The sequence below is a fragment of the Hyla sarda genome, chromosome 9, assembly GCF_029499605.1.
Source record: "Hyla sarda isolate aHylSar1 chromosome 9, aHylSar1.hap1, whole genome shotgun sequence".
Classification (NCBI taxonomy): domain Eukaryota; kingdom Metazoa; phylum Chordata; class Amphibia; order Anura; family Hylidae; genus Hyla; species Hyla sarda.
Genome location: NC_079197.1, coordinates 108,967,449 through 108,995,234, shown reverse-complemented (window position 1 = coordinate 108,995,234; position 27,786 = coordinate 108,967,449). Strand labels below are relative to the sequence as shown.

At 43.2% G+C, this 27,786-nt stretch overlaps 1 protein-coding gene and 1 long non-coding RNA gene across 2 annotated transcripts in view; one reads left to right on the top strand and one right to left on the bottom strand.

Moving 5' to 3' along the window:
* The window catches only part of GPR50 (G protein-coupled receptor 50), a 261,245-nt gene that overhangs the window by 36,665 nt on the left and 196,794 nt on the right, over positions 1-27,786 (top strand). The gene's annotated exons all lie outside the window — the stretch shown is intronic.
* On the bottom strand, positions 9,999-27,394 carry LOC130290770 (uncharacterized). The gene is made up of 4 exons (XR_008847690.1): positions 27,112-27,394; positions 16,895-17,050; positions 11,529-11,929; positions 9,999-10,231 (listed from the first exon to the last, which is right to left on the bottom strand). It is a non-coding gene; the product is annotated as an uncharacterized LOC130290770 (long non-coding RNA).

The window sequence follows — 27,786 nt, the reverse complement described above, 5'->3', positions numbered from 1 at the left end:
ATCACTGTGTAGTGAACTGTGGCCCTCTAGATCTTTCAAAACTACAACTCCCAGCATGCCCACATAGCAGATTGCTGTCTGGACATGCTGGGATTTGTAGTTTTGCAACATCTGGAGGTCCACAGTTTGGAGATCACTGTGCAGTGGTCTCTAAACTGTAGCCCTCCAGATGTTGCAAAACTGCAAATCCCAGCATGCCCAAACAGCAAACAGCTGTCTCAGCATGTTGGGAGTTGTAGTTGCGTACCTCCAGCTGTTGCATAACTACATCTCCCAGCATGCACTTCGGCGATCAGTACATGCTAGGAGTTGTAGTTTTGCAATAGCTGGAGGGACACTGGTTGGAAAATACTGAGTTAGGTAACAGAACCTAACTGAAGGTTTTCCAACCAGTGTGCCTCCAGCTGTTGCAAAAGTACAACTCCCAGCATGCACGGTCTGTCAGTGCATGCTGGGAGTTGTAGTTTTGAAACTGCTGGAGGTTTGCCCCCCCCCCCTCATGTGAATGTACAGGGTATATTCACACTTGCAGGTTTATAGTAAGTTTCCTGCTTCAAGTATGAGCGGCAGCTAATCTTTCGCCGCAGCGCAAACTTGTAGCGGTAAGCTCACTGTAAACCTCTGCTAGTGCGAATGTCCCCAAAAAACACTACACTACACTAACACATAATAAAGGGTAAAACCCTACATATACACCCCCTTACACTGTCCCCCCAATAAAAATGAAAAACATATTGTGCAGCAGTGTTTCCAAAACGGAACCTCCAGCTGTTGCAAAACAACAACTCCCAGCATTTCCGGACAGCCATTGACTGTCCAGGCATGCTGGGAGTTTAGCAACAGCTGGAGGCACCCTGTTTGGGAATCACTGGCGTAGAATACCCCTATGTCCACCCCTATGCAATCCCTAATTTAGTCCTCAAATGCGCATGGCGCTCTCTCACTTCGGAGCGCTGTCATATTTCAACAAAACAGTTTAGTGCCACATATTGGGTATTTCCGTACATGGGAGAAATTGCACTACAAATTTTGGGGGGCTTTTTCTCCTTTTACCCCTTATGAAAAGGAAAAGTTGGGGTCTACACCAGCCTGTTAGTGTAAAAAAAAAAATTAGTTTACACTAAGATGCTGGTGTTGCCCTTTACTTTTTATTTTCTCAAGAGGTAAAAGGGAAAAAAGACCCCCAAAATTTGCGCATGATTCTATTGTGCAAATTGCTTCATTAAAGAGTAGCTCCCACCATCCTTTTTTTTTTCTGTCCCTGCCTATTGCCCATCTATTCCTAACCCCCTCCCTGCCTTAAATTTTTTTTTTACTATATTAAAAAGGCCTTTTTGTCTGTCTGGTAGTGTGCTCACTACCAGGCAGACTTCCCCAGCACGCACAACGTCACTAATGCCTGCTGGGGCCGCCACTTCCGCCACTTCATCTATCCGACACTTCATCTATATGGGGTGCCTACAGCTGTTTCACCACTACAACTCCCAGCTTGCCCTGACATCTATTGGCTGACAGGGCATGCTGGGAGTTCTAGTGGTTAAACAACTGGAGGTACTCTGTATTGAAAGCAATAACTCTGTTAGGGACGCGGCGCTACCCCGAACCCTGCTCTCACCCCCTGTTGAAAACAATAGTTGTAGGGCCGCGGCGCTACCCCAAACCACGCTCTCCTCCCCTGTTGAAAACAATAGTTGTAGGGCCGCAGTGCTACCCCGAACCCCCGCACCCTCCCTCCCTCTCCTCCCCCCCCCGCAAGAGACATACCCGATTGTGCATAGCAGCAGCGGCGGCGGCGTGTAGATTCCGGGAGGCGGGGCCTGCGTGTGAGGCCAATGCGCTCTCAGACAGGCAGGGAGGGAGCGAGCGCAGGCTGAATTCAGCCGTCATCGGTCCTAATTCAGGTATGACGTCACGCTAGCCTGCAGCCGGCCACTAGGAGGGAGACCCCCTAGTGGCCGGTTTTCAAACGTAAAATACAACATAATAATAATTTTAAAAAAATAATGAAAATATATTAGAGATATGTTGTAGTACATATGTACTACAACATATATAAAAAAAAAAAAGTTGATGAAAGTGCCCATTTAAACTATATTTAGTGCGGTCCAGGCTCCAGGACATCTAAAATGGCAGATCCACATGTTAGGACATGGGGCAAGGAACTGTGGGAAGGCAGGAACAATGGTAGGCAGGATGACCCTGTCACCCCTGTGATGTCACAGCCCTTTATATCGGCAGCCATATTCCTGCTAGTCACTTCATTCATTACACTGCTGAGACATAGGACGGACAGCCTGTGTGTGTGTTACACAGAAAAGCTTTTTCCAGCAGCGTTTCACCTCCTAGTCACAGCCATTACTGCAGCCATTAACCTCCCAGTCACTTTCTACGGCATTGTATTACAGAGAGGGGCAGAGAGCTGTGTGTTGCCTCATACAATTCAACAAGCTGCCTCAACTTCATAAACCTTAGCAGAGGAGGCAGGAATAATTTTTAGTACAATTCTGTGTCTTTGTTCCACAACAATATTTTTCTGCCCTCATAAGTGCATACCACATACCTACATTTAAGTAGTGTACTATTTTGTAGCTGTTAATCTGTCAAGGACCTAGATACTGTGAAAGTCCAGGCAAAAGTAATCACCGGCTGGTGTTTTACTCCAATACGTTTTTTTATGTGTACTGTAGCCAGGGGCGTACCTAGAGCATTTGGCACCCGGGGCTGACCCTTTGTTTGGCACCCCCCCCCCACACACACGCACCCCCCCCTTAGTTACAACCCCTCCCTCCCCTCCCCCCAGGAGCGGACTGACAACTTTCGGGGGCCCTGGACCAAAAAAAAGGCAAGGGCCCCTGCTAGGCTCTGCAGCTCGTCAATCTTCTGCCACGCTCCTATTCCACCCGAATCCCATACACAATAAACTAAAATTTATATATGTAAGAAACACTTTAACGTAGGTAAATTTCTATGACCAATAATACTGGTATACAAGGAGTAAATATATACCACCGCACAATAACTGGATAATACCGCCATACTGTACTGAATAAAACCACTATACACAGACCAGTATACTACAAAGAATCTGTATACAATATAAGTGATTATATACAGGACCATATGGCGGTAGAAATCAGCTGCACACAGGATGTGTATACCATATAAGTGATTACAGTTACATTTTGGGACTCACAATTATGTATTTTCTGATCAGCGGCATTCTCTTTCCTTTTCTTCTCCGTCCGGATAAGACCGCCATGTGGATCTCTTAACATCTGCAGGAAAAACATGTCAGACTCTGCATATATTCAGTGCCCTCCTCTACACAATCTTTCCATCTATAGGCCCACAAACTGTAATAATGCCCTCCTTGGTGTCCTGCACAGTAAAAGGGCAGGTAGGTAGGTAGCCAGGTAACCCCCTCTTTCCCATAGGTATATGCAGAGTTACAACCCCTCTCTTTCCATTAGGTATATGCAGAGTTACACCCCCCTCTCTTTCCCATAGATATATACAGAGCTACGCTACACCCCCCCCCTCTTTCCCATAGGTATATGCAGAGTTACACCCCCCCTCTTTCCCATAGGTATATGCAGAGCTAAACCCCCCACCCCCTCTTCCACATAGGTATATGCAGAGCTACACCCCCCCCCCTCTTTCCCATAGGTATATCTAGGGCTGGGCGGTATACCGGTTCATACCGAATACCACAATTTAATAAATTTTCCCCATACCGCAATACCGGTTGGGCCCCCCCCCCCCCCCCCGGGAATGTATTATCAGCCTAGCACAGCGCTGTCCCCACATCGGGGAACTAATCCTATGTTACCCGCCAGCACTGTTGTGCTCCCCCCAATTAATGATCAGCCCAGCTGGGTACTACTCACATATGTCAAGCACTGCCCTCCTCCTCTTTGTTGGGGGCCACCGGGCGCTGGAACTCTATACTGTACGCCAGTGGTCTCCAACCTGCAGACCTGCAGATGTTTCAAAACTACAACTCCCAGCATGCCCGGAAAGCCAGTGATTGAACTCTCTGTACGCCAGTGGTCTCCAACCTGCGGACCTCCAGTTGTTGCAAAACTACAACTCCCAGCATGCCCGGACAGCCGTTGGCTGGGAGTTGTAGTTTTGCAACAGCTGGAGGTCCGCAGGTTTCAGACCACTGCTGTACGCTGTATACCTATGCCCGGGCTGCAAAAGATACAGAAAATAAACTTAACTCACCCACGTCGGCCGATGAGTGACGTCATCGGCGCCTGTACTGCGTGCTGCGTGGGGGCGGAGGTCACATCTCCTCTGTGTAGCTGCAGATGCAGCTCACACAGAGGGGACGCCTTCTCCTGTATGTGCGTGTATCGTGCATACAGGAGAATGTAGCACTTACTGCTGGGGATCTGGGACGAGTGTCCCGGACCTCAGCAGTGGCGGCGGGTCAGTCTGCTCCTGGCACCACCCTTGAGAGTGGCACCCCTGACCGCCCCCCCCCCCCGCCCCACCCTTGGTACGCCACTGACAGTAGCGCATTTTTCTGCCCTCTTTGATCCACAACAAATGGTCTGCTGGTTATACTAGTCTGTAGACTGTATAATACATACCCAGCAGTCCATTCCTAATAGTCTGTGAGAGAGTGCAATTTTGGGTTTGGTACACAGCGAATGTGTGCTGCAGCATTGTTGTGTACTGCTGGTGTTGTGCAAAAATATGTATTTTTAAGCATACTATTGCACATTTTTCTGCCCTCATAAGTGCATACCACATACCTTCATCTAAGTAGTGTACTATTTTGTACCTGCTAATCTGTCAAGGGCCTAGATACTGTGAAATTCCAGGCAAAAAGTAATCACCGGCTGGTGTTGTACTCCAATATGTTTTTAAAGTGTACTGTAGCTAATTTTTCTGCCCTCATAAGTGCATACCACATATGTACATCTAAGTAGTGTACTATTTTGTACCTGTTAATCTGTCAAGGGCCTAGATTCTGTGAAAGGACAGTCAATAGTACACACCTGCTGCTGTTCTAGACAAATACTGTTTTAAGCGTAGTGAAGCGTATTGTACTCCCCTCATGTTCGCAATAAGTATATCAGGCAGAGTAGTGACAGGACATGCACAGAAGAGTGGCAGAGGCTTAAATTCATCAGGTGCAAGCAGAGGTCGCAGCAGAGTAGGGGTGTGTGGCATCTGGAGTCACAGAGAGAGGCCTGAGCTCCCGGTGTCAGCTAGTAGTTATGTCTTGACCAGCAACCCAGCAGCCATGATTGATCGGTTTAATTGGTCCTCCACTTCATCCCAAGTGACATCCGATACCTGCAGTCAACAGTCGGTGGGTTCCACAGACTCATCCCTCAGTTGGCATGGCCCTCATGCTGCTGCTGCCACCTCAAGGCTCTCTCGTTGTGCTGCTCTATGGTCTCCTCATGCTAATGCTACCACCTACAGGCTCTGTCATTGTGCTGCTCTATGGTCTCCTCATGCTAATGCTACCACCTCCAGGCTCTGTCATTGTGCTGCCATATGGTCTCCTCATGCTGATGCTGCCACCTCCAGGCTCTCTCATTCTGCTCTATGGTCTCCTCATGCTAATGCTACCACCTCCACACTCTGTCATTGTGCCACCATATGGTCTCCTCATGCAGATGCTGCCACCTCCAGGCTCTCTAATTGTGCTGCACTATGGTCTCCTCATGCTGATGCTGCCACCTCCAGACTCTCTCAATGTGCTGCTTTATGGTCTCCTCATACTGATGCTACTGCCTTCATGCTCTGTCATTATGTCACCATATGGTCTCCTCATGCTGATGCTACCACCTCCAGGCACTGTCATTGTGCCGTCATATGGTCTCCTCATGCTGATGCTGCCACCTCCAGGCTCTCTAATTGTGCTGTTCTATGGTCTCCTCATGCTGATGCTGCCACATTGTGTTGCCATGGATACTGCAAAACATAATTAATATGCTGGTCCCCAGTTTCAGAAATTCCTCTGCATTAGACCACAAGGAAGTATTGAAGATGTGCATTATGTAAAACTTTGCTTTTCTTAGAATAAAATATATGGACCCAAATTTTTTTTAAATCTAAGAAAAGGAAAGGTGTGCAAATAACACCATGTGCCACCATGTTGTGGTTCGTTGCTTGGGGTAAGCCATGTGCCTCATGGGTTAACAAAATGCCTGCCAACCACCTGGTGAGTATAGACCCAAAATGTCCGACCAAACCATGTGGTCAGTGAATACAATATTACAAAGCCCAGGTAAATTAGACACTTTAAGCAGAATTAGTGGAGCCTAAATGCATTAATAAGAACCCAAAGCCAACCTATTAATATGAGTAATTCTGACAGAGTTATATCCTAACAGTTAACAAACAATATCAACAATCACTCAGAATGCAGCAAAAGATAATAATGTTTAATAAGATAATTAACATATTCTAGTTAAACACTTATAATACCAACTAGACAATTATCTGTGCAGTACTAAGTACATATCACATGAGGGCCATAAAGGCAGATCAAGGCTATCCAAGTGATTTAATCTAGACAAATATAAAATGCACCGAAATGATACAGTTTTATACTTAGCATCCCAGGATCTTAGATGAAAAATGTAGATGGAAGTTTCAGAGGTTCTGGTGGATGGATTGGCCTATGTTGACCCATGAGGCCCTGTAAACTTGAGGCCTACATCTTGGAAAATGTTCCAGCCACAGCCAGAGATGGGAAGGGAAAAGAAGACGCCTTAACAATGACCAGCAAAGTCTTTTATTTAAAAGAAGCCCCTCCCAGATTTTTCAACCTCCAGTTATTCCCTATCCATAAACACCTCCTAGAAGCAGTCAGGCAGGTCTTTAAAAAAAGACAGGATGTTACATTGAAATTAACCTTTCCTGTGTTGAAAAGGTGGCATTTCAGTCTGTGAAGCTCATGGGAATAAAAATACAAATATAGCAAATAAAATGTATGTCATATTCATATCCATAACACACCAATACCACAAGTATTTATGCAATGCAAAGACCTCTAAAAGGTGGAAAGTAACAACATATGGTCCATTGTAACGGGTGTGGGTAAAAACTTCCCCTGTAAGACCCTACTCTTGCTTGTGCATACCAACACCAAAAAAAGACTGTTTTCTTCTGCCTACCTGCCTTGGCTACTATTCTAATCCTTCCAACTTCCTGATGCCACACATCTGATGCCAAGTTCTCCTTTTTTTCACCCACCTTCGTCACTGGGTACTGCCACCCACTGCACCACTGGGTCACTTTCAGGACTCCTGATGCTGCTGTCACCTCCAGGCTGTCTCATTCAGCCACTACATGGTCTCCTCATGCTTCAGCCAACTCCAGGCTGTGCCATTCAGCCACTGTATGGTCTCCTCATGCTTCACCACTTCCAGGCTGTGCCATTCAGCCACTATATGGTCTTCTCATTCTTCAGCCACCTCCAGGCTGTGCCATTCAGCTACTATATGATCTCCTCATGCTTCAGCCACCTCCAGGTTGTGCAATTCAGCCACTATATGGTCTCCTCATGCTTCAGCCAACTCCAGGCTGTGCCATTCAGCCACTGTATGGTCTACTCATGCTTCACCACTTCCAGGCTGTGCAATTCGGCCAATATATGGTCTCCTCATGCTTTACCACCTCCAGGTTGTGCCATTCAACCACTATATGGTCTCTTCATGCTTCAGCCACCTCCAGGCTGTGCCATTCAGACACTATATGGTCTCCTCATGCTGCCACAAATTCCAGGCTGTGTCTTGGGATATATCAAGAGAGGAATAGAGGCTCAGGAAAGGAACATATTTTTGCCTGTATAAATCACTAGTCAGACCACATATGGAGTATTGTGTCCAATTTTGGGCACCTGTGTGTAAAAATTACATGGCTGAACTGGAGAGGGTGCAGAGGGGGGCGCCAAAGATAATTATATGGGTATATGGGAGGATTACAGGACCAAAACAGGTTATCAAGCTTGGGGTTGTTTAGTATGGAGAGAGATGTCTTAGGGGCAATTTTTTCACAATGTACAAATATATGAATAGACCGTACAGAGATCTTTCTAGTGATCTTTTTATATCTAGGCTGGTAACCATGACAAGGGGTCATCCTCTACGTTTACAGGAAAGAAGGTTTCGCCATCATCACAGACAGAGATTCTTTACTGTAAGAGCAGTGAGACTATGGAACTCTCTGCCACATGATGTTGTGATGTCTGACTCAATAAATTTATGAATAATTTATGGAGATAGAACGTTGATCCAGGGATTTATTCTTATTTTCATATTGGAGTCAGGAAGGAATTTTTCCTCTGTTATGGGGCAATAGGCAAAAGCCTCAGGTTAGGTTTCCACGGCAATAAAAAAATTTTGTCAATAGGGAACTGCAAAATGCCATATCCACTTGGCGTTTTTCAGTTTGGCAATTTTTTTTCATCCTTTGGGCGTTTTTCAGCTATTTTTGGCTCCTTGGCAGTTTTTCAAAAACGACCTCTTGGTGAGACTTTTTTTTTTGAAAATCTTGGTGTTTTCCTCCCATAGAAGTCTACGCCATGTGGGTTTTAACTTTGGTGTTTTTGAAGGCGGTTTTAATTCTTTTTTGGACTTTAGCGATCCAAAAAAGTGATGGAGATATATTTTTTTATAAAATTTTGTAGGGTACCATTAAAAAGAAAAAAGATACAGTAGTGATGGAAAAAAATTGTATTTAATGACATTTTTCTTTTTTATAACTACATTTTTATAAATTTTTAAACAGGAATGAATTTATGTGGGTGGGCAGGGAATGGCAGACAATAATAAAAATTAGAAAGGGGCCATTTAAATGTAAAAATAATTTGTTCTAATTAATTTTGTTACACTTTTTATTAATAATGTATTTTTTATTTATTTTTTAAATTTTTTAAGTCGTACTACTACTCCCAGCATGGAACACACTGTTCCATGATGGGAGTAGTAGTACATGTACTAATTGACAGATCACCCCGGGTGTCACTTCTGACCCCCGTTGCGATTCTCCTGTATAATGTATAGATTCGGGTGGGCAGTCGGCTGCTCTTCTATGGTCCCCTGCACTGCCATATATATACACCTTTTCATATTTCCCGCAGAGAGCTGTGATTGTCCAGATGGTTCCAGCCACAACTCTCTGTGGGATATATGAATATGTGTGTGTATATATATATATATATATATATATATATATATATATACACGTCAGTGCAGGGAACCATAGAAGAGCGGCCGCCCGCATCTATACATTATACAGGAGGATCACAGCGGGTGTCAGGAGTGACACCCGCTGTGATCTTTCCTTAACTGCAGGTACTACTGCTCCCAACATGGAGCACACTCTGCTCCATGCTGGGAACTGTAGTACCTGCATGAATAGAAAGATCGCAACAGATGTCAGAAGTGACACTCGCTGCGATCTGTCTATTGATGCAGGTACTACAGCTCCCAGCATGGAGCAGAGCGTGCTCCATGTTGTGAGCAATAGTACCTGCAGTTAAGGATAGATCACAGCGGGTGATACAACACAAGAAATGATGGGCACTGCCAATATATTTGCTGTGGGTGCAAACAGTTGTCAAGGTACAACTAAATACAGAAGAGAGAAAAAGCTGACAACCCAAATGAATGCACACCTACTGCCATGAAAATATGATAAAGACAAATAAATTTTATTAAGACATATACAAAAAGGAGCACAAAAGACCTATTAAAACCACTTAAAAACATACCACAAAATCCAGAGAAACTAGGAATGTAATCCTGTCTCTGACCCCTGACTCATGCAAAATATTCAAATAAGGTGACAATGGATAATGACACATATATATATATATATATATAGATATATATATATATATATATATATATAATTAATCATAAATGCCCGCCAGAGCCCCACAATCTAATAACAATGCAAACAAGATGTATAAAGTGCCTAATGCATGAGGGTGAATCCCAACAATATGTATCACAAGAAAAAATATGTGTACAATAATCCCAAACTATACCAAAGTGGAAGGACCATCCACAAACAATGAATATATGCAGGACCCGGGGGCCCTCCCCCAGCAATAAAGATCAGGTGGTGATGGGTCCCAAGGTCCCTGTGATAAAGGTGGGCTTCTGGCTAGAAAAAAAATATGTGGCAGTTGCTATGGTAGGCCATCAAACATGAGAACAATGTCATCCAGGAGTCAGGGGATCAGCAAAAAAATCTGCAAAAAACAAAAAAAAAAAAAAAAACACACTTTATTAAACACTTTGTTAAAATACATTACTAATAAAAAATGTAACAAAATTTATTATAAAAAAATATTATATTTTTACATTTAGTGGCCCCTTTCTACATTTTCATTATTGTTGGCTACATTTTTAGTTTCCTCTGTCGGGTACATCTTTTTCCATCCCTACTTCATCCTTTTTTTTTTTTTGATCCCCAACAAATTTAGAAAAAAACGCCAAATGGCCAAAAATCCAACTCTCACTCAAAGGCAAAAATGCCAGAAAAATGCCAAAAGTTTTTCCGGCATTTTCACTGGCTTTTTTTAGGTATAAAAAAAAATAAAAGGAAGTGGAAACCTAGCCTCATTGTTTTTTTTTATGTCTTCCTCTGGATCAACACAGTATGGTTTTAGGTTGAACTTGGTAAACTTTTTTTTCAACATTAAAAACTATATTACATTGCATAGTTGTATTGCACTGTTGCATATAACATTGCACTATGCATTAAATGAGTAAATTGACTTTTCACCCAGGACTATGAACCTATTAACCCCTCATATATGGAGCCTTTCTGCATAGAGTATTTCTTTTTATTAATACCCCCTTTTTGCAAGGTCATGCTGATGCTTGTCAACTTTATTCAAAGGGTTTACTTGTACAAGAAATGAATCACCTAAAAGAAACCAAGGGCATGTTGATACGTGCATAAGCAGTTTGTTTTTTCCAATTTACTCTGTAAAGCAATTGGAATCTTAGACAGAATTTTACATTAGTATGAAGCAGATATATCACCCAATTAAGGCAGTCTACTTTAGAGTGACTAAGTACATAAGCTAGACATGAGTGATGAGCTGTATAGGGAACAGGTTTCAAGAACAGATAAGAGTATGCATTCTGCTTTTACAGGATGTACCACCAAAATCATACAGAGGATTCCCCCTGGGAAACTAATCAGACACTAATATTTCTAACACTTGCTGGGCTTTATGTTGTCCCAATTAATCATCTGTTTTCCTGTTTTGTCTGAAGTTTAGTTCTGTGTGCTGTTTGTCCAAACAAGACAGCTTTACAGTTCTTTAAAAGAGAAGTCACATACCAGTTTGGGCTTAGGCCCATGGGCTCTATTACTTATGTGCCTATGTTATTGTTCCATGGATACTTGTTGTAAGCTTTTATTCTGATGTTCAATAAACTTACTCCTTTTTTACACTAAAAGAGAAGTCACATGGAGAAATATGTGTGGCTATTATGCCCTGGCTGCCAGAATATAAAACAACAAATGAGACTTACTAGCCGCTGCTACCTCGTGTCCTGGTATCGCCATTTCAGACCTCTGCTGCCATTTTCCTGGTTCCCGTGGTCAACGGGTCACACTGTGGACTCAGGTAATCTCCGGCCGCAACTATGTCGCGCTTCAGCCAGCGATACCTTAAAAAATGGAAAAAATCGGGGAACCGCGCCTCGTGTATTATCCAAGGTAATATGCCTGAGTGTAGAACAGAAAATGCCAGCCTTCTGAGTGGCCACTCACCTAGTATATAATAAATTGTGCATATCACCCCTCTGCAGGGGTAGCCAAATTCTTCACTGGAGATGAACTGCCAAGCCTGAAAGGTTGCAGAAAGAAGATAACCCGATCCCGTCTCAAGGAGCAATAGTATAAGTAGAAAGAAATCTTCATGCAACAGGCGCTGTTCCAAATTCCAGGGAAATGAACAAATGTCCGATGGAAGATATTATGAAAGTGCCTACACCAGATAGATGGTGTGGATGTGTAACAATTAGAATAATACAGGGATTTAGGTGCATTACTGTGGTAGATGTAAACAATGACATTAGCTAACCCTCAACACTGATGTTAAAATTGAGACATTAGCCAGTATATCCTTGTATGAAGGACATACCTGAGCCCACACACCAACGCCAAGGTTTCTCAATTGGCACGGGACCTAACAGTAACCTACCTGTGCGTGATAAGCAAAAGCAGGGGCCAGTGGGCAATTACAGCAGCATTAGGCGGACTCACAGCCTCCTCCCAGGTTACCTCCAGTGTGGCTGAGCACACATACAGTGGTAGGAGGGAGGCAGACTATAAGCCCCACTCAAGTTGGCTAATATAGTTGCTGGCCTCACAGGTAAACCTTAATGCTGCCTATAAAGTGTTCAAGACATATTAAATATGGAGTTTACACACCTCCAAGTATAAAATTTAAACAACAACAAAGACATGGTCTCAAAAGGCTGGAGGTGCTCAACCCCAAATGCAGTTGTGCATTTATGCTGGGGGGGGGGGCAGATCCTGCCCCTGTGGTCTGTTGCTAGGGGCAATCCCCAGCATAAAAATGCATACAATGGAGGATGCCTGCAGCGGACTACAAGTGCCACAACAGGATCCCACACCAGATAGACGGTGTGGATGTGTAACAATTAGAATAATACAGGAATTTAGGTGCATTACTGTGGTAGATGTAAACAGTTACATTGGCTAACCCTCAACACTGATATTAAAATTGAGACATTAGCCAGTATATCCTTGTATGAAGGACATAACTGAGCCCGCACACCAACGCCAAGGTTTCTCAAGTGGCATGGGACCTAACACTAACCTACCTGTGCGTGATAAGCAAAACCAAGGGCCAGTGGGCAATTACAGCAGCATTAAGTGCGACTCACAGCCTCCTCCCAGGTTGTGGCTGGGCACACATACAGTGGGAGGAGGGAGGCAGACTATAAGCCCCACCCAAGTTGGCTGATATAGTTGCTGGCCTCACAGGTGAACCTTAATGCTGCCTATGAAGTGTTCAAGGTGCATTAAATATGTGTATTTGTCATATATATATATATATATATATATATATATATATAGCTATCTACATGTCTCTCTCTCCCTCTCTCTATATATTTATGTATATATAGAGATATTGATATATAAATCATATATCTGTATATATATGTATATATATATATATATATTTTTTTTTTTTACGCTCATGCAGTCAGATGAATGAAGAACAGGAAATAGTAGGGAAAGACCTTAATTGAATAATGAACCCACAGCCAATTAAGGTCAAACCACTTGATCTACATTCCTTTGATGTTCTGTTACCTTTTTTATCTTAATTGGCTGTGGTCTCATTATTCAATTAACCTTAATTTGCTCCAATTAGAGCAGCTACTGTATATTTTAAAACTTTCTTTCTTCCATTCATACTGCCCCAGTGACTCCCTGCCGGTCCCCGCTGCGACCACTGTGATTGCAAGTGGGGACAACTGGAATTCAAGAATTACAACTCCCATCATCCCCTACATAAAAATTTAAAGATTTTTCACATATATAAAAAGGTAATCCCACATCTCACATCCATGGTTACATATTCCCTTCTACAGCTTAAAGCAACAAAAAAGTCCATTCATCCTACTGAAGTTATAGCTCCCATCCATGTCTTCCTGCATATGCAGAGACATTGGAATTACAACAAGATTTTTGCAGTGATTTGTCATTTAAAACCAGCTCATACTGTGTAATCACAATGACATTGTCCTTCACAATTACATTAAATACATACATACATTATTGTCCCGGCCATCTGCCTCTGCAAATTACAATTTGAAGTATCTTTAATTTCTGATAGAAGACCTCTGTAAATGTATGGATTTTTTGTAAGTTAGGGAAACTCAGCCTTATTTTGCCTACTGTATTATACATATTACTGATGTCCCTGTCCTCGGCTCATCTCTGACCCCCGCAATTATTCATGGCAACACATCTAAATGCACGAAAAAATACAATAAATGGGGCTAAAAAAGAAAAAGTGAAAATAAAAAAAAAGATGATTTAGATGAAAACTAGAAAAAAAATTATGAAATGCACTCCTCATTCATTTTTAATATTGAGCGCAGAATTTTGTGGTCCCTGCTCTAGAAAACTAAATGTCAATGTTAATTTTTAAACAGGGATCAATTTATGTGGGTTGGCAGGGACCTAAATATGTAGCTGACAATAATACAAATTTAGAAAGGGGTCATTGAAATGTAAAAATAATATATTTTTTATAAGTAATTTTTACATTTTTTTTTATTAGTAATGCATTTTAATATGGTGTATAATGAAGTTTGTGTGTATGTGTGTTTCACTTTTTTTCTCTATTTTAATTTTTTTTTAGGTAGTACTACTACTCCCAGCATGGAACAGACTGTTACATGATGGGAGCTGTAGTACCTGTACTAATAGAAAGATTGCCCCGGGTGTCATCTATTGCAGAGATGGAGCAGCTTTCTCCTGCACTCACATCTCTGCACTCTACTCCGGCCATCCAGTGATGTGAATAGAATTCACATCACTTATTCATATTTCCCTCAGAGAGTTGTGATTGGACAGATGATTCCAGCCAATCACAGCTCTCTGCGGGAAATATGAATAATAGTTGTATATATATATATGGCATTTACTCATACTACAGTGGGACCAGAGAAGAGCAACCAGCTGCCCGCATCTATACATTATAAAGGATGATCGCTGCTGGAATCAGGAGTGACACCCGCTTTGATCTGTCTATTAATGCAGGTACTACAACTCCCAGCATGGAGCAGAGTGTGCTCCATGTTCGGAGCATTAGTACCTGCAGTTGAGGACAGATCAAAGCGGGTGTCACTCCTGACACCCAATGCGATCGTCCTATCTATTACAGAAATGCGAGAAAGCTGCCCACATCTATACATTATACAGGACGATCGCAGCGGGTGTCAGGAGTTACACCCGGGATGATCTGTCTATTAGCACAGGTACTACTACTCCCATCATGGAACAGTCTGTTCCATGCTGGGAATAGTAGTACTACCTAAAAAAATGTTTTACATTTTTGTTTTTAATTCGCTCATCTCTAATTGGAAGAATTAAGATTTTTTAACTGAAGTAATTTACACATCTGTTTAACTTTCTGTAGCCAGTTGATATTAAAAAAAAAGTTTTTTCGCTTAAATAAACTACAGTTTATTGACTGGTTATAATGAACATGCTGTCAACCTTCATAATATAATACTCGTATTTGTTCAATGCATTCATTTAAAGTGGTTCTTAGTCCTTTGAATATCCAGTAATTAGTGTAGGTAAAAAAAAAATAAATCCAATTCTTATTTATTCCTCTTTGTCCCATGAAGTCTTATACAGTATAAGGCATAAATTGTATTTTAATGTGAAGGCGATCATTAACATAATATTTTAAAAGATTGTACATTTTAGAATGCAACAATACCAAGTATCTAATGAGAGAGACGGAAAGGGGAGGGCACACTCTGCAGGGTCCTAACTACAACTTCCTCCTCTGTGCATGGCTGTAAGCGGAACCAACAGCAGTCCTCAGCAATTCAGTACAAATTACACCTGCGGGGTGCATATACAAAGGTGAAGTATCAAGCATGTAAACCAAAAAAGAAGTGTATATGCACTCACCGCTAGGCAGGTGTCGATGCGTTCCGGGGTCTGGGCTATGGAATCTTCAGTTCTGATAGGTTAATAGGTGCCTCTGAGCACTCTCACCATGCGTCAGAACTAAAGATCCTGTAGCCCGGACCCCTGAACGCTTCGAGACCTGTCTAGCTGTGAGTGCATATACGCTTCTTTTTTTGTTTAGGATACCAAGTGTGTTGATTTATTTTTTACAGTTTTTATTTATTTTTTGTAAAATGGGAACAGAGGGGGAATTTAGTTTTTATTGGGGGAGGGGCTTATTCACTTTTTCCCCCTACACTTTTAAGGTCCGCACAAGGGTACACCCTACATCTTATAGGGGTTAAAGAGTTTCTTCAAATGCATTGTAATGACCCACTAGGGTAATGGGATTGTTGTGACTAAAAATAGAAACAAGCTGCTACTAAGTCAAACACCCTTCCAACTGGCAGAATCTATAGCCACCTCTAGGTTTTCAGCAGAACTCGCTGAAAGGCGGGATGGACTTGGCTCATAGGTGACCAAGTTGCAAATAAGGAGTCAGGTGACAGATTATCAGTTCCAGAAAAATAAGAAGCAGAGCAGTGGACTAGCCAAGGGCAGAACAAGGAGGGCACGGATAAATCAAAACAGCAGGCATAAGGGTAGTCAGAAAACAGTCCAAGGTCAAACATCTTGAAGAGCACAGATAATTCAAGAATTGGCAGACAAAGGGTTCTTCAACACACTGATCCCAGTCAGAAGCCAGAGTATCCTCAACATATAAAAACACCACTGTTATAGAGTTTGGAATGAAATATATATTGTAGATACTGTTTATTGTAATAGTTACACATTTTAGGGCTGGACAAACCTTTTCTACATGCTAAACAAAATTAGACACTGCACACATTCCAACATACAAGTGCATTGGAAGTATGCAGCGCTAATGTAAAATTGAGTCAGGAGCTAAGCTACAAATGTGGTGGGTGGTGACTATTACAGCTGACACCCACCAGCAGTAGGGATAGGGGGCTCTTCAAAAACTGATCATACCTGATTGGGATAATTAGTATTGCAGTATATGTACATGTGAGCAGTCACATATTCAGGTCTCCTGGAGAACTTAAAAGAAGTGTGATGCAAAAACGTCACTTATTCCAGCTCCAGAAAATGTTTTTAAAATGTGCTGGGTTCTATAGTACACAAAAAAAAAAAAAAAAAAACATACCTGCCCCTATTACCCACACCTGCCATTCTGACATCTCCTGGTCCTTAATACACTCTGCTTCTTCCTGCTACCTGTAGCATCACTGTCGGAACTGCCCATTTAGCGAGGCATTGACTGAGGCAGATTACCACTGTAGCCACTGACTGGTGAATAGCGCTGTGGAAACAACATGTTACAGTAACCAGAAAGCAGAGGTGAGCACACCCTTTTTCCATTTTCAAATGAACAAAACATTTAAACTACAAGAAAAAAAAAAAGAGAAACTTCAAATAGATAATATGTAACACTGTTATCCACAAATATTTAAACTACTTAATTATGCAGCTCATTGAGATGAAAAAAAAACCCTTACAGTTAAATAATTTTCAAATGAAACTGCTGTTTTTTTCTCGCCATGCAAAACTATAGACTAAAAAGCAGTCAAGAAGTCACATTTGCACATTTGTCCCCAAATCAATGGCCTTCACAAGGCTCTGTAGACAGATAAATAAAAATGTTACAGGGGTCACGGTATGGGGATGCAAATGTTTTAATCATTACTTTAAAAATAAATAAATAAAACATAACAGAAACTATTTAAATGTATTGGTGTAATTGCAAACTAAAGTTCCCTTTTTGCAGAATTAACACCCCTAAAATAAGCAAACCCCAAGGAAATGAGAGAAATAGATTTTTTCAATGCAAGGGTATACTAAAAGAAGTGGTGCCTTTAAAAATAAATCAAAGGTACATGAAAAGAAAACAGATCTGGCGCTGCATATTACAGTTCAGTTCACACTTACTAGGATGGCTGGATAAAGCACTCGATTATCGCCTGCAATCTGCCCTGGTGGTGCTCAACTTGACAGAGCGTACATGACACAATAGCAATTCAAAGAATAAAGATGGCATCTACCAGATAGCAGGGACACATAGCTTTAATCTTAAAGATCAGTACACAAAGACAGACATAGCAGGGAGACGACACAGGCACAGGTGCATGCAGACAGCCGTTTAGTGTGTAAAAGTGCACTTCCTCTTGCCTTAAAGAGGTACTCCACCGGAAAACATTTTCTTTTAAATCAACTAGTGCCAGAAAGTTAAACAGATTTGTAAATTACTTCTATTACAAATCCCAATCCTTCCAGTACTTATCAGCTGCTGTATAATACACAGGAAGTTCTTTTCTTTTTGGATTTATTTTCTGTCTGACCACCGTGCTCTTCTGACACCTCTGTCTATGTCAGGAACTGTCCAGAGCAGGAGAAGTTTGCTGTAGGGATTTGCTCCTACTCTGGACAGTTCCTAAAATGGACTGAGGTGTCAGCAGAGAGCACTTGTGGTCAGGCAGAAAGGAAATAAAAAAATAAAAAGAACTTCCTGTGTATTATACAGCAGCTGATAAGTACTGGAAGGATTGGGATTTTTTTATAGACTTAATTTCCAAATCTGTTTAACATTCTGGCACAGTTGATTTAAAAGAAAATGTTTTCCAGTGGAGTACCCCTTTAATGTTCCTGCTTTCCTTGTTGTCTCCCTGCTATATCTGTATTTGTGAACCAAATATGAAGCTTAAAGGGTAGCTCCCACCATCCTATTTTTTTTTGCTAGCCCGTTCCCCCCCCCCCGCTACGGCACTAGCCCGTTCCCTCCTCCCCTTCCGCCCCGCCCCGCATACCCCGTTCCCTCATTACACTTGCAGTTACTGCAGAGTCCGGCAGCGGGCGTGCAGGGAGACAGCGGCGGCACTCGCTCCCTGCCTGTCTGATTGACAGGCAGGGAGCGAGTGCAGCCTAACTGAAAAAGGACTGATTGCCACTCCAAAATCACTCCTTTTTCAGTAGCTGGTTTTTAAATGTAAATTAAACCTTTTTAATGAAAAAAAAATTATAATAAAAGTATATTAGAGATATGTGGTAGTACATAATAACTACAACATATCAAAAAATAAAGTTGGTGACAGTGCCCATTTAAAGCTATGTGTCCCTGCTATCTGGTGAGTGTTGCCTTTATTCTTTAAATCACTATTTAAAAATAAACAATTTCCTGAAAATGACAAGCCCCATACAACTGCTTGTTTAAGGGGTTAAAGGAGTACTAAACCTGGAGAGGAAGACAAGTGTCTTCTATTTTCAGCTGGTCGATGCCTGAGGGGTGGAGCTTACTTAATGGGTGTTGCAATACATTCCTGTTCTCCAATTGTAGGCTTATTTTAGCTACGGGGGAAGGTGCTTTTATTATTTTACATTTTTTTGCAGCCAGTTGAAACAGATTCAAGAAACAGAATTTTGAGAAGTAGAAGAAGGAGGGTGACTGATCTGCTGGTACAAATATGTTTCTCAAAGTTTTATTTACAGTATAAGACAAAATAAGATTGTGATGGAGGTGGAGATTGAGGGAGGAATTGCTGGGATTTATGTAATTTTCTGTGTATTTTCTTTACTCGGGGTTCTTTAAAATGTATTTTTGCTGAAAAACCCTTGCATGATAATAAAAGGCCCCCTATTCAAGACAATATTCATAGTTCATTTTTGGTATGTTTTTAGAAGTTCTTAGTTTTAAAGAAATAACTAATATAGTTTTATACAAAATACAAAATAAGGGTTAGAAATGAATTTATACAAGTTTCCAAAAATAAGTTTTCTTGCAACACAATCCCATTGTGAGTTTAATAAAACATTTGTTTATAGGTTAAATCATATGGTCATAGAGGTCACCCAAAAGTGAAGTTTTGATCCTGCAGATATCCAGATATTTTATAGGCTAAGACTATAAATCAGAATTGAGGCTAACGGAGATATAAGAAAATACTCATTAGATTAATGCTACTTTTCTCGGATGGATAAAACTAGATTATTCTAGAGATTTTAGTGTTGGCCGGTACAGTAAATAAAGATAATAATCTTCTGCAAAATAATAATTTCATAAAAAAAATAGGAATGTATTGAATATATAAAACGTACATGACCATAAACTGATATGCTATGTTTAATTATAATCTAATCTAATTATACAATTTTACAGTATGTGGCATGCATTTTCAACTCTGGTATTAATTGGGACTTCACACTTTTGCGACATAATAATACTTTAATTGACTTAGAAGAGAATAAGATTTTCTGAAGAAACATGAATAATAGAATTTTTAACATAATAGAAATTATAATTTTCTGGGATGATCAAGGTCCCTTCTGAAAAATAGCAGGGATTAAAAGTGCTATCAAATAATCTCTAAAACTCCTGTTGAAGCCAAGAGAAATGTAGAGTCACTAGGCACTGCTAGCCATGATAAATGTCCAGGAGCAATAATTGGTTCGCTGGTCTAGTGTGGGGTGCTACTCTGTGAATGCAGTGTCACAAAGTTGAAAGTCGTCAAAGAGGTAGAAGAATGCACTCACCACACATACGTTCTTGATCATCTGCATGGATCTTTATTGAATCCTGGGTCTCGATGTATACAGCTTGACAAGTGAAATGAACAAACAGCGGGGAATGGGTGCTCGTGCAGGGTAGGGAAACAGACCTGTCTGTTTCCCTCCCCTGCACGAGCAACCATTCCCCCCGCTGTTTGTTCATTTCACTTGTCAAGCTGTATACATCGCGAGCCAGGATTCAAGAAAGATCCACGCAGATGAGCAAGAACGTATGTGTGGTGAATGCATTCTTCTACCTCTTTGACGACTTTCAACTTTGTAATCTCTAAAAATGTCTATATGAATCATGTTGCAATACTTACTGGTGCACCAGAGAATCCTCTAATTCAGTGCTCCCCAACCTTTTTATCGCAACGGACCGGTAAACGATTGATAATTTTTCTGTGGCCCGCTTGTTTTATATAGACAGCAGCCGCCGCGCCCTTATATAGACAGCAGCCTCCCCCCTTATATAGACCGCATGCCCCTCCCACTTATATAGACAGCAGGCCCCCCTTTTATAGACAGCAGACCCCCCTTTTATAGACAGCAGACCCCCCCTTTTAGACAGCAAGCCCCCCTCTTATAGACAGCAGGCCCCCCTCTTATAGACAGCAGGCCCCCTTCTTATAGACAGCAGGCCCCCCTTATATAGACAGCAGCCCCCCCCACTTATAAAGACAACAGGGCCCCCCTTATAGACAGCACTCACTCTGCTGCTAGATCAGTGGTCTCCAAACTGCGGACCTCCAGCTGTTGCAAAACTATAACTGCCAGCATGCTGGGAGTTGTAGTTTTGCAGCATCTGGAGGTCCACAGTTTATAGACAGCAGGCCCCCACCCCCCTCCTTTTGTAAACACCTCACCACCTGCGGTTGTCCTCGGGTGCTGCCGCTCCACTGCCCCGTTCTCCTGTTCTCATCATGGCATTCTATGGAGGAGCATGTGACATACACGTCACTCTGCTTCCTCCACAGCATTACGCTGGGCGCAGGGGAGGAGGAGTGACGTGTGTGTCACATGCTCCTCCATAGGACGCAATGATGCGATCGGGAGAACAGGAGAGCAGGTATCTGACATGGTATCGATTGGCCAGGAGGAGGATCAGTGCAACAATAGCAAATTTTCATTCCCTATTGTCAGACAATGGGCGGGCTCGGCCGCCACAGTGAAATTATTTAAAGTTCCTCGGGCGGCCCGGTACCGTTTGATCCACGGACCGGTACCGGTCCGCAGCCTGGGGGTTGGGGAACACTGCTCTAATTGGTCCAGGCTCCGACACAATAATGGATCCCAAAGTCTTTATAATGAGTAACTCTGGTTATTACCAATGACTCATTTTATTTTCATAATATTTTGATTTCAAATCAACATATTACTATAGAGTGAAAGTTGCCATAGATTTCTGGTGCCAACCTTGGCCTCTCATCCCACAACAGCACTTATAGGGTATGTAACAAAAAATGACACACACACACACATAGTGTATCTAAAGTGTTAACATATGTAATTTTCTACATATGATAATACTAAATACTTAAATTCAATAGTCATATTGAGGGGCATTTACTAAGGGGTTTAGTCATTTTTTTCGGACTATTTTTGGCGCAAAATTTTCGCAATTGCGCCTACCCTATAAATTGTGCGACTTTCTCTAGCAAGAGCTAGAAAGTAAAAAAAAAATTTCTCGCTTAATTTACGCAAGTTTTCAGTTTTGACTTGCAGTGGTCAGGAATTTATTAACTGAGACAGTCGCAGTTGCGCAATAAACTGTTGCAACGGCCATAAAAATTGACTAAATTTACTCCAGCTCCAACATGGAGCAGGAAAAGCTACTGCCGCCCGGGCTCCGACATATTTTCTCCCCGCTACCCTCACTGCGCTACCGGGGCACTACAGTGATTTACATCCCCCCCTCTCACCTGCCAGCGCCACACAACTCCCATCTGTCTGCTGTTGCAAGACTACAAGTCCCAGCATGGCCTTACAGTGAGGACACGCTGGGAGTTGTAGTCTTGTAGCAGCGGGAGTTGAGCGGCGCGGGCGGGAGACAAGGGGGGGGGGGGGGGTAGCGGGGAGACCGTATGAGGAGCCCAGGCGGCTGCACTGTAATGTCAGCCCGGGCTCCTGCCCTGAGAGCCATAGGCTTTGGCTGTCAGGGCATGCTGGGTGTTGTAGTTTTGCAACAGCTGGAGGGCCACAGTTTGCAGACCACTGGTGTGTGGTCTGTAAACTGTAGTCCTCCAGCTGTTGCAAAACTAAACAGCTGAAGGGGACCGGCGAAGAAGTTCACTTACCCTTCCGAGGCTCCAGCGACGATCGCTGACGGAGATCGTCGCGCGGCACTGTCGCGCGGCAGTGTCGTGCAGCGCTGGATCCTACGGAAGCCGGTAAGTTGCGCAAGCTTCACAACCAGGGTGCCTCCAAATGTTGCAAGACTACAACTCCCAGCATGCCTGGACACCCTTTGGCTGTCCAGGCATGCTGGGAGTTGTAGTTTTTCAACAGCTGGAGGCACCCTTGTTGGGAAACACTGGCCTAAAACAGTGTTTCCCAACCAGGGTGCCTCCAGATGTTGCAGACTACAACTCCCAGCATGCCTGGACAGCCATTGGCTGTCCAGGCATGCTGGGAGTTGTAGTTTTGCAACAGCTGGAGGGCCACAGTTTGCAGACCACTGGTTTGTGGTCTGTAAACTGTAGTCCTCCAGCTGTTGCAAAACTAAACAGCTGAAGGGGACCGGCGAAGAAGTTCACTTACCCTTCCGAGGCTCCAGCGACGATCGCTGTCGGAGATCGTCGCGCGGCAGTGTCGCGCGGCAGTGTCGTGCAGCGCTGGATCCTACGGAAGCCGGTAAGTTGCGCAAGCTTCCCAACCAGGGTGCCTCCAGTTGTTGCAAGACTACAACTCCCAGCATGCCTGGACAGCCTTTGGCTGTCCGGGCATGCTGGGAGTTGTAGTTTAGCAACAGTTGGAGGCACCCTGGTTGGGAAACACTGGCCTAAAACAGTTGGGAAACACTGGCCTAAAACAGTGTTTCCCAACCAGGGTGCCTCCAGATGTTGCAAGATTACAACTCCCAGCATGCCTAGACAGCCTTTGACTGTCCAGGCATGCTGGGACTTGTAGTTTTGCAACATCTGGAGGCACCTTGGTTGGGAAACACTGTTTTAGGCCAGTGTTTCCCAGCCAGGTTGCCTCCAGATGTTGCAAAACTACAACTCCCAGCATGCCTAGACAGCCTTTGACTGTCCAGGCATGCTGGGACTTGTAGTTTTGCAACATCTGGAGGCACCCTGGTTGGTAAACACTGTTTTAGGCCAGTGTTTCCCAGCCAGGTTGCCTCCAGATGTTGCAAAACTACAACTCCCAGCATGCCTAGACAGCCTTTGACTGTCCAGGCATGCTGGGGCTTGTAGTTTTGCAACATCTGGAGGCACCCTGGTTGGGAAACACTGGCCTAAAACAGTGTTTACCAACCAGGGTGCCTCCAGATGTTGCAAAACTACAAGTCCCAGGTTGGGAAACACTGTGCCCGGCCTCCGCCCCACCTTACTGTAAGGGCATGCTGGGAGTTGTAGTCCTGCAGCTGGGGGCAGGGGACAAGCTTGTCACTTGCCCACACATCTCCTGCACCACACAACTACAACTCCCAGCATGTCCTTACTGTAAGGGCATGCTGGCAGTTGTAGTCGTGCGGGGCGGGAGATGTGTGAGCAGGTGATAATAAATGTACTAACCCATTTTTTTTGTTTTCTTCTCATTTCAGATCCGTGTATCCTGTGGACTCCTTCGGATTCGGTGGACTACTTTGATGACCAGCGTTTTTCTTTGTTTGATTTTAATAAAATGGTTAACGAGGGCTTGTGGGGGAGAGTTTTTTGTAACAAAAATTTTTTAAAACCTGTTGTGTTTTTTTCTTACTTTACTAGACAGGCTTAGTAGTGGAAGCTGTCTTGTAGACAGAGTCCATTACTAACCTGGGCTTAGCGCTAGCCACAAAAACAGCTAGCGCTAACCCCCTACTATTACCCCGGTACCCAACGCCACAGGGGTGCCGGGAAGAGCCGGTACCAACAGGCCTGGAGCGTCAAAAATGGCGCTCCTGGGCCTAAGCGGTAACAGGCTGGCGTTATTTAGGCTGGGGAGGGCCAGTAACAATGGTCCTCGCCCACCCTGGGAACGTCAGGCTGTTACTGTTTGGTTGGTATTTGGCTAAGAATGAAAATAGGGGGGACCCTATGCGTTTTTTTTTTTTAAATAAATAATTAAATATATTAAAAAAACGCATAGGGTCCCCCTATTTTTATTCTCAACCAAATACCAACCAAACAGTAACAGCCTGACGTTACCAGGGTGGGCGAGGACCATTGTTACTGGCCCTCCCCAACCTAAATAACGCCAGCCTGTTACTGTCTAGGCCCAGGAGCGCCATTTTTGATGCTCCGGGCCTGTTGGTACCGGCTCTTCCCGGCACCCCTGTGGTGTTGGGTACCGGGGTAATAATTGGGGGTTAGCGCTAGCTGTTTTTGTGGCTAACGCTAAGCCCGGCTTAGTAATGGTCTCAGTCTATAAGACAGCTTCCACTACTAAGCCTGTCTAGTAAAGTAAAATAAAAAAAAAACACAACAGGTTTAAAAAAAAATTTATTACAAAAAACACTCCCCCACAAGCCCTCGTTAAGCATTTTATTAACATCAAGCAAAGAAAAACGCTGGTCATCGAAGTAGTCCACCGAATCCGAAGGAGTCCACAGGATACACAGATCTGTAGAAGAAGTAACCAAAAAAAAAAGTGTAAGTACATTTAGGGAGAAAAAAACTGTGTTAAAAAAATGTAATAAACACACACACACACACACTAAACACCGTTTACCACTTCTGAGCCATGACTACAATTTACAGTGATCCCTCAACTTACAATGGCCTCAACATACAATAGTTTCAACATACAATGGTCTTTTCTGGACCATCGTAAGTTGAAACCAGACTCAACATACAATGCTACAGACAGTCCAGATCTGTGAAACGTGTCAATGGCCGGAAGAACCAACCAATCAAAATGGGCATTCACTGGTAAAACCCCTGTATTACTGAAGTGTATGCACTGATTGGTGTCTGGTATTACATGTTCTGTACACTTTACCTGTATCAGGGTTAGCTGCTCTTTTGGACACCAGGTGAGGGCGACTCCATTACTTGTTTGGGACATTGCCTGTACTGTACAGGACCCCTGAAGAAGCTCCTGTCCTCTACATAGACCAGTGTTTCCCAAGCAGGGTGGCCCCATCTTTTGCAAAACTACAACTCCCAGCATGCCCAGACAGCCTTTGGCTGTCCAGGCATGCTGGGAGTTATAGTTTTGCAACAGCTGGAGGCTCCCTGCTTTGGAAACACTGACATAGACAGTAATTTACAGCTCCCAGCAGATCTTTATTACTTTTATATGTAAGGATTTGCTTTATCTATATTAGTTATCTACTTATTTTTCTTTGTCACTTTTTCCTATTTTGGATGACATTTTGGTGCCTTTAGAACCAATTACCACGTTTCCATAGAGTTATGGTCTCAACATACAATGGTTTCAACTTACAATGGTTTTCATGGAACCAATTAATATTGTAACTTGAGGGACCACTGTAGTTATTGAATTATTTAGATGTGGTGAAAAAGCTAAAAAAAAACTCAAAAACAAAAGATCCAGAAGGAAACCTAGCAGCCAAACCTATTCAGACAGCAGGAAACAGACTATTTTTTCTACTACATGAAGTAAATTTCCCACTTTTGCCTATGTGTGCCAAATTTATTAATGCCGTGCAACAATTTAGTAAATTTGTCGCACATAGTCAAAAATGAAGTAGAAAAAAACAGGGTAAAAAACAGACTACATAGTAAAAGATTAGTAAATGCCCCTCATTGTTACCAAATAACGTCAGTATACAAGGGAAAATCACTATATATTTTTGTATTTTTACTAAATACTTATACAAGGAACACACAATACTAGTGATCGACCGATATCGTTTTTTTAGGGCCGAGACCGATAATCGGTGGAGGTTAGGGCCGATAGCCGATAACTTATACTGATATTCCGGTGTAAGTTATCGGCTATTTATCCCCCCGCAACACCGCTCTCCCCCTACCTGTCAGGGTGGTCCGGGCCATCCTTCCTTCCTGTAGTGTCCGGCAGCATTCGGGTGGAGGGTGAACCGGTCTGGCTGTCCTTCTTCTCCGGGGTCATCTTTTCCACTCCGGGCAGGCTTCGGCCTAGTAGCGCAGCATAGATGCCGCTGCGCAGTGACGCCCGTGTGCAGCGACGGCCCTGACGTCACGGCGTAGCGGCGTCTATGCAGCGTACTAGGCCGGAGCCTACCCGGAGTGGAGACGATGACCCCCGGAGAAGATGGACAGCCCGGACCGGTTCACAGGAAGGATGGATGGCCCGGACCACCCCCATTACGGGTAAGTTTAATTTTTTTTGGAGGGTGGGGGAGGGGCCCGGCCGGTATAACGGTATGGGCAAAAATCCATACTGGTATACCGCCCAGTACTACGGTGGGGGGTGCGGCGCGGTGGGTCGGGGGGGGGGGGGCGGTCGCGGTGCGGTGGGTCGGGGGGCAGTCGGGGGGTGGTCGCGGTGCGGCGGGCCGAGGGGGGGTCGCGGGGCCGTGGGGGCAGTGCGAGGGGTTGGGGGCGGGGTAATTGCCGATACCGATAATGCCCAAAATCGTGATTATCGGCCGATAATATCGGCCATACCGATAGTCGGTCGATCCATACACAATACCCCTTTATTGTTATTAAATAAAATTCACGAAATACAAACCTATATTCCCCCATACACTGACCATATAGCAATATGTACCAGCACTTTACCGGTTCTGCAGGTAATATAAGTGAGTACAGTACAGTTACATGTAGTATCTCCCAAGGTGGATTCTTTCACTTTTCCTTTATCTGGCACGGTAGTAGTTAGGCCCCTTCTGTGCCCTCAAACAGCAGTTAGGCCCTTTACACTGCCACTTTATAGTGGTTATGCCCCCACACTGGCCCCCATATGTTAATGGGGACATAGGTGACCGGTGTGGTTGACTCTGCTTACAGCCAAGGTTCATCTTTTAATACCATTCATTTTGGGGTCTAAAATACAGTACTATGTAATTTATTAATATGTTTTTATAAGGGTCAGGAGTACACATTCTACAGTTCAAAATAAAGACATAGTGGGAGATTTGTCAAAACCAGCCTGAAGGAGAAGTTGCTGAGTTGCCCATAGCAACCAATCAGATTGCTACATTGATTTCTGAAAAGGCCTCTAATAAAAAATGAAAGAATTGATCTGATTGGTTGCTATGGGCATCTCAGCAACTTTTCCTCTGTACAGGTTTTGATAAATCTCCTCCATAGAGTTAAAATAAAAGTAGGCATTTATTATTACATTTATTTGAAGCTATTTACATATGTTTGTACTAAGCTCTCCTAGTGGGGCCTATGACCAGAC